This window comes from Triticum dicoccoides, chromosome 2A (genome assembly GCF_002162155.2).
Source record: "Triticum dicoccoides isolate Atlit2015 ecotype Zavitan chromosome 2A, WEW_v2.0, whole genome shotgun sequence".
NCBI classification, from domain to species: domain Eukaryota; kingdom Viridiplantae; phylum Streptophyta; class Magnoliopsida; order Poales; family Poaceae; genus Triticum; species Triticum dicoccoides.
Genome location: NC_041382.1, coordinates 463657851 through 463666022, shown reverse-complemented (window position 1 = coordinate 463666022; position 8172 = coordinate 463657851). Strand labels below are relative to the sequence as shown.

General features: G+C 45.3%; 1 long non-coding RNA gene across 1 annotated transcript; it reads right to left on the bottom strand.

Moving 5' to 3' along the window:
* Positions 1-4989: 4989 nt before the first annotated feature.
* On the bottom strand, positions 4990-7592 carry LOC119359462. Its single transcript, XR_005172548.1, has 4 exons — positions 6376-7592; positions 6005-6275; positions 5710-5809; positions 4990-5000 (listed from the first exon to the last, which is right to left on the bottom strand). It is a non-coding gene; the product is annotated as an uncharacterized LOC119359462 (long non-coding RNA).
* Positions 7593-8172: the final 580 nt, after the last annotated feature.

Genomic DNA, 8172 nt, shown 5'->3' with positions numbered 1-8172 from the left:
ACAGTCGCTCGCGGCCGCCTCCTTTCTGCGTTGCGCACGCACAGCTCACGCGCAGCCGCCCCGCAGCTCCCGCCAGACTCCGCACAGCAGCAAAAGGGAAGAGCTTCGCCGCCCAGGTGAGCTCCACCGCCGCCTAGGTCCGCCGGCCTTCCCGCCAGGCCCCGCCATCACCGGCCTCTGATACCATGTAGGATTGGGAGATGGAAGTACCTTCGAACAACCGAGCTGGTGTGTGGCGGCTCTGCTGGACTGAACGGGAGCACTCTCCTTCTAGGTCAATGGTCACTTGGCTGACATGGGCCTGGGCCTCATGGGCCTCACATACAATAGAACATTATATGTACATCTCACACTATAGAAAAAGGACCAGACTGTACACTAACTACATATGACCAGATTAGAAAGTCCACAATGCCGCAAAAACATTTAGCACCCATTTAAATATGGATTTGGGTTCATATCCACACAAAAGGGCAGTAATTATTGTGAAGCTAGAAAAAGAATGCTCCTACTATAGAAAATATACGCCGACAACAACACCATCCAATTAGAGCTTGAAAACAGGAACAGAGAAGGCACCTATAGCTGTTCATGGAGCTGTGTCTGAACCTCTATTTGCATATGTATAGCTTCTTCCAAGTTCCTAAGAAAAGGAGAAGGGACCAAATGTAAATTTGTAAGGTCATGGTATTTACTATGCATGCATTCTAGTGCAATAATTCAGAGATATTACTTGTTTTTTAACGGATCACTTCCATTGCTACCTGATTGTACTTTCTTAATGCCCGAGGAGGCCTTATTGTCTGTGCACAGTATGCATCAAAATTCATCAGCATAAAGAAGGACTACTCATGAGTAGAAAGATCATTGTTGTAACTTGGAACGACATGTTCTAGTAGCAGTCCTAGATGCAGGGAATAGAGATAACCGTGTGACAGGTTGACAAGAGAAAACTTACTCCTCAACCCCAGCCTTATCCCGATGCGGTGCTTTAGTGCTAAGACTATCATTCTGTTGGCCATTCTCATTCGGAGAATATTTTACCTTGTTAGATAACACCTGGGTAATGAAGGACATTAGAATATTAAATATAATCAGATGGATTTTTCTTTCCACAATATAAACAACCAGTGGATCAAGCAATTACTTGAGGACATGCATGATGATTAGAGAATAAAGAAAAAGATAGAGGGTTATACATGTAAGAGTTGCACAGAATTGCTACAAGCAAGCGAAGGTGACATGGAAGGAGAAGAATACAACAGTGGCAGGTCTAGGGATATCAACATGTATCATGCATTCCCAAATTTCTATGGTATAGGTAATGACATGCCTTTTATGTGATCACCTCCCAACATAACAAAATAGTTTCTTATATGTTCAATAATTGCTTGCTGAAATGCATGTCATAATCCTTGATTTATGTAACGGTCATTTTAGTGCATGTCATTTCAATTGTTTCTTTTGCTGCTGGATTAATTCTTTAAGAACAACAATACTCAAAAGGGTGGCCATTGCCTTTGTCTATTCAGCGAAGGTAAAGAACTGCATGTTTTGGTGGTTATAGATTGAGAATTAACCTGAGAAGGTTGTCGAGATAGATTATTAGTAGACGATGCAGGACCTGTTGAAAGCTGATCACATATTTCCTGAATGTCCATTGACCTGTGTTGTGACATGCATGAAACTGAAAACTGTTGTTCATACCGTCGAATAAAGAAAACTGAAATTGTGGTGTTTCCATATATATATTTATTAGAAATTACTAAGCTTATTGAACATGTAAATAATCCATAACAGAAAACATGAATTCAAATGCAACAATTAAAACATTTCTACAAACCAGATAAGAGCACACTAACACCTACATATTATTTGCGAGGCTGCGGATTGCAAGTTAAAACAAAATCAGTGTAGGGTTATAAAAGTTGACCTTGATTTATAATAAAAGAACACATTCTAGCAAAAGAACATATGTTCTGTTGGTAGAGATTCAAGACTAATTGTGTGCATACACAAGGAACACATGTTCCAGATATTGAAATGGACCCAAGCAAAAAAATGCACGGCCTTATTTATGAAATTTAGACCACAATGTCTTAGCAAGCATATGCTCCTAAGAAAGAAGGCAGGTCTAGGCATAAAAAAGGTTTCATCTGTGAGAAGCACTTTCACAAACACATGTTGTGCAACTTGTTCTACTAATCAAAGCAAACCAGCAAGAGGAGAAGACCAAAATCAGCAACCTGCAAGCTGAAGATGGGGCATTGCAACTTGTCATCTGTTGTTGTCTGAGAAGAGGAAAAAAGGGGAGGAGACGGAATGAAGCGATCATTGATTGAGAGAGAGAGAGATTTGGTGAAGCTCACCTCGGTGTGCGACATGAGATGCCCTCGCCATTGCTCGACGTGTGCGCAGCCCTGAAGCCGCGACTGTGGTACCCCGAAGCCGTGACCGCGGTCTTGACCACCGCTCTTGCCGCGTCTTCAGCTTGCTGCACGCATTGCGATGAGGCCGACGCGGCTGCTGCTCCCCTTCTCCTGCTGAGTCCGGATCGAGGGCGCGCTCCTCGGCTCGAGCTCCTCCTGCCGAGGCCTCCATCTCTAGCATCCCTGGCCGCCCAATGAGCGAACATACAGATTTCATAAAATAAAAAAAAAGATAACTTGTGGAGAGGAAGGGGATTAGAAAGAGGAACTCACGGGGGACATGCGACGAGAAGAGATGGGGAATGAGATGGCGACCGCCGCCGTCCTTGCGCCTCCCATTCTTCCCATCCCTCTCCTCCCTCTCCTCACGCCCAGCTCGACTACGACCCCGCGCGCTAGCACCTCCGACTCAACCAACCGCGCCGCCCGGACACGATATCCGTCGCGCCGCCATGACCACGGCCTCCTCTTCCTCCTCCTCCTCCACCTCCTTGTGCATCTGCCATCACTGCAGCCACTCCTTCTGCCGAGCACAAGTGGTGGCGTCGGGGAAGTGGAGGGAAAGAGGAGCTCGGGGCGGCGACTGTGAGGGGATTGGGGGGAAAAGCTTTAGTCTCCTCTTTCCTATCTCTTTCTCCCTCGTCCCCTTCCTCTTCTCTCTCTTCTAGCTGTCGTCACCCTTTAGGTGCAGGTCGCGGGCCCCGCCGGGACGGACACGGGAGAGGACTTTGGCCGACCACAAGCTCCGGACGCGGGAGATGACTCCAGCTCGAATCTAACGCCGCCGCCGCCCTTCGCCTGTAGGTCGCCACCGCTAGGATGGACGCAGGAGAGGAGCCATGGAGGATAAAGGGCGCGACGAAAGAGATGAGCGACGGCGGCGACCACACGCTGTTGCAGAGGAGGAGATGAGGAGAGGAGGAGGCAGCGTAGGGGTGATGGAGAGAATGGGAAGAGGGGATGCAGGGCTCGAGGGGCGAGTGATTGGTGGCTCGAAGGGGCGGGCGGTTGGTCTAGGGTTTCACCGTGAGAACCCCACGCTCGCTGCGGAGCTCATCTTTTCGCACACAGGATAAGCGCGAGACACGCTGTAAAACTGGACCCACAAGAAAAGGAGGACCGCCCGTCATCCAGCGGCACATGAAAGTATGACGTGTAGATGAATGGGTGGCTGGATTTTCAACAGCGGGGTAGAAGCACGCCAGCGAGGCAGATCGGACGAAGCAAAATCACCTCACGATGCAAAGCCTCCAGAACGGCGGGTAGGGTAGCAGGGTTTATATGTTCGATGTTGCCTATTCACGTAACTGGTCCAAGCCCACTTTCATGTCCCATTCCTTCGAGAAGATCCTGAACAAGAAGAGGATCATGATGGTGCTCCCAATTGGCGCTCTCAGCACCAGTTAGCCATCCCCACACTCGAAAGGAGAGATATAGCAGGCCGGGCCAGAAAAACGAGAAATCAGCGCTCGCTCGGTCGCTCGTCCATCCGCTCGCTCGCACATATCTTTCTTTTTGAGTCGGGACTCGCATGCATCTCAATGGTACACCAGTTTGCCCTTTGACTTTTGGAAGAAAAAATTAATCATAGATCTACTACTTTTTTCAAATTTGAGAAGAAGTTTGCGAGTTTCAGGAAAAAGAACAAAATAATTTGCAAAAACAAAGAAGTTTGTGAATTCAAAACTGTTTAGGGATTTTGAAAGAAAGGTCAAAAACTTCAAAAAAGAAGTTCATGAATTTGGGGAAAAAACTTCATTGATTTTGAAAAAAAACAAATTTGAAGAAAGTTCATCGATTCTAAAAAAAGTTCATCGAATTTGAAAAAAGTTCATCAGTTGTGAAAGAAAAAAATCATCGACTTTTAAAAAAATCACCAAAATATTAAAAAAGTTCATTGATTTTGAAAAAAAGTTAATCAAATTTGAAAAAAGTTCATCAATTTTTTAAAACAATCATTGTTAGTGTACTTCACTCGGAAGGAAGAGATCGCGTGTTCGATCGCTCGAATGAACACGTGATCTCTTCCTTCCATGCGGACAAAAAATACATTAGAGAGAACATCTGGCACAAAAATATAATGTAAAGCTCGGCTTAGGTCACAAACATATTACCTAGCTTGATAAAAAACACTACAGCTCATGTTCAATCTAAAGACTTAACAGGACACGAGTCTGTTAAATCATAAACAATCATGGCAGGCCATTAACATAATTCAGTAGAAGATCATACAAAATTAGGACAACAAGCAAAGTTGAGGTGATACTGTTTCAGGAACAATAGACAAAAGCATGGATATGAACCTGTTGAGTGCAAATGTAGCATCAAATCAAAGTGTAATCAGATTTCACAAACAAAACAAAAAAACATAACGGGACACAATAGCAACAGAATTATCTGATTCACATGCTCAAGCAGAAGTCGGCAGCACAGTTTCAAAGGTTTGTTACTCTGATTCAAACATTTAGTTCATTACATAATATATAATACAGATAGTCCTTATGAATCAACACACTTTGACGATGACATCCTACTCCATGCTTCCTTTTGAGGTTTCCAATCTTAACGGTACTGCGAAACAAGAGTGTACATTCAGTAATCTAAAATTAATCTGTGCACAACACGAACATTCAGGTATTCGGAAATAAAAGAGATGTACAGTAAAAACAAATGCATCAGAACAGAAACATAATTTACCCAAACCTATGAATTCAAGCATAAAACCTACAATTAATCAGAAATATCCTTCCAATGTTCAATCATCTACATACTCCAGTACATTACAGTTACTCAGGATATGTATATATACCTACTTAATGGATATACATACTATTGCAATGCATTCCATGTATGTGGGAACAACAAAATAGAGCTTTGTACCAAAGTCATGAAGATAGTTGCAGCAACGGTCCTAAGATGACTTATGGTGTTTAATGATTCATGAGTTTAGATCAAAGAGATGACAATATTATAAGGCAGAACATGAGGTGATGATTGCGAAAGTTGACCAGGAAGATTATTGGAGCAGGAGGGGAGCAGCACACGCATCTATCCAACAAGTGAATCTAACATGCCATATCAAACATTACGTAATAGTCCATGCTACCTTACCTGCTGGTGGTCTACAACAAATTAAACTAGTTCACCATACAGAGAAGCCTTGTTGACAAATCATGTAACATTGCAAAGAAAGCATGGAGTGACATAAACTATCACTCGGATGATATAAAATTCAGGCATGGGATTCAGGAAATCGACCAACGGTGTGGCTACCGCATACCTTGATGAAGCCAATGTCCTTGGCGTTGCTGCGGAAACACTGCCTGCAGCACATTAGCCCGTACTTGCGGATCAGGCCATGTGAGTTGCCACAGACACGGCTGCAACAACAAAAACCCAAGCCGCAACCCGTCACAAACTCAGCAAATAATACAAGGCACGTAAATCTTGAATCTCAAACACAAGCTAAGCGACCAGCTTGCGCCGCGGATCTACACGTACATAGAGAAACCGCCTCTTGCTACCAATCTAAGACAGGGCACGGTATGTAGGTGCTAGAGAGAGGGGATTATTACCAAACCCTGGATCCGGGGCCGTAGTTCTTGGGGTGCGAGTTCCAGACATTCGAGTGTCCAATGGCTGCAGCCACCTGCTTATGCGTCTCCTCGGCTGTTAACTCAAAAGTCACTGTAGGCTCTGACAAGAAGTCGTCATCGTTGTCATTCTCCTCTTCTAGTAACTGAAAATCCACTTCAAGGTCCTAGAACAGGTACTCGTCATCCTCCATCTCCTGAGCGTCCTCCATCTCCTCAGCAATCGTTCTGGTCTGCTGCGTCTCTTTGGGGCCTGGAACAAAGAACAAACAGGAAGTCTTTAGACAAGAACGGAAAGGAGGTAACTAGGATACATTATGAAGCTTACTAGTATGAATTACTATGAAGCTGACCTGATGCTACGGTGGGTAATGCGTACGGTAGTGGAAGATTGCTATATGGGTACGCCTCATCCAGAATCATGTAACATACCCTCTCGAGCTCCAATGCTTTGGCATCCAATGAGAAACATGCAATAGTATCATGTCCAAATACATGTCTCCCTTCGGAAGAAAAAACTCTACACATGTCACCTACAACAATTCTTTTCTCTTCGCGCCATGGTCCGGAAATATCACCTTCACTTTGCCAATAAATGATCATGCTTCTGTCATAGTCTTGGTACGTTAGAAACATCCCGAGACTGCCTTCATCTGCCTCCACGATACATATGTCTTCATCACAAACTCTGTCCATGGGAGGGCCATCAATAGTAGAAAACTCCATTGTCATGGGGTCAAGAACCAGCGTTTCCCATCTATTGATATTAGATACGAAGTAGAAGCGGCCGTGAGCATATTGTGCACGGCAGTGGTTAACCATCCCTGGCAGAGTAAACAAACGGGAGCCAACAGGACGCTTCGCACTGACAAGTCCAGGAAGAGAAGACATGGGTATCAAAATGGTCTCCTCTCGGCGCCATCCTAATCACTCTGAAGGTTGTCTGCCCATCCTTGTCAGCAACAGTTTCCGGCATCGGTGGGGCTAAGAAAATGTTTCTTTTGGATGTCGCAGCGTCGTGGAGTTTGGGGAGAACCACATACGTGCGGTGCAAGGGGTCACACACCACGTAATCCTCACCAAACACCTCATTCACTGTGGCGAGGATGACGCGACCCTCGCGGATATCCACGACACCATAGATGATGCTCTCCGTCCTAGGGAGGAAGGAGAAGGAGAAGTCGCAGGCGTTGTCGACGGTCTTGGCTGCCAGCGCGGAGGGGTGCGGCGAGATGGCGCGGTGGAAGTCGCCGAATTTGCCGACAAAGCCCAGGAGGGGCGAGGTGTGGCGTTTGCGATGTTGCCGGCGGAAGTAGCTGTCAGCGATGAGGTCGCGGAAGGACTTGCAGGCGACCGAGGTGCGGCCGAGGTCAGCTGGGTCGGGGAGGCAGAGGAAGATGCTCCCCAGCATCTGCGCCAACAGCTTGTCCATCTCCTGTCCGACCTAGGCTGTCCGGCATGGAGGATGTGGAGAGGTGGTTGGCGGCGGCGTAGTGTGGAGTTGGGGAGGGGGAATGATCAGAGCACGCGTTTTTTTTTTTTTTTGAGAAAGGATCAGAGCACGCGTAATTTTAGGGTTTGTGTAGAGTCCTATGGCTGTCTAAATGGGCTCAATACACCCGTTTGGCCCATAAGGAAAACACATTCAATCTCTCTCCGTCTATTTGTGGAGTGCTCTATTATTTTTAGAATTTGGAGAGCTCCTGTTTGGCGCCTTAAGCGCCCGAACAGGTAGCTGGCGCCCACGCACCGCACCTCATGGGCCAGCCCACCACGTGCAGTAGAAGGAAAAATGCCTCATGAAAAAATCACGCAAAAAAGTGTGGCTACAAGGACTGGAACTCGCGCCTTGCAGGCACAACACAAGAACAATTTTCTTAACCACTACAGCCGGTAAGCACCACGACTACAATGGCCGCGAAAGTTTTAAGAACCAATGTATGCGCTCTATTTATTAGATTTGTGAATTATTTGATTTTTTTGGAAAAGTTGATTTTTTAAACAAAAAGAGTTCATCAAATTTTGAAAAAAGCTTATGAATTTTAAAAAATAGTTCATTGATGTTTAAAAAAAGTTCATCGAATTTGAAAGAAAAGCCATCGATTTGAAAAAAGTTCATCAAATTTAGAAAAAGTTCATCCATCTTTTTC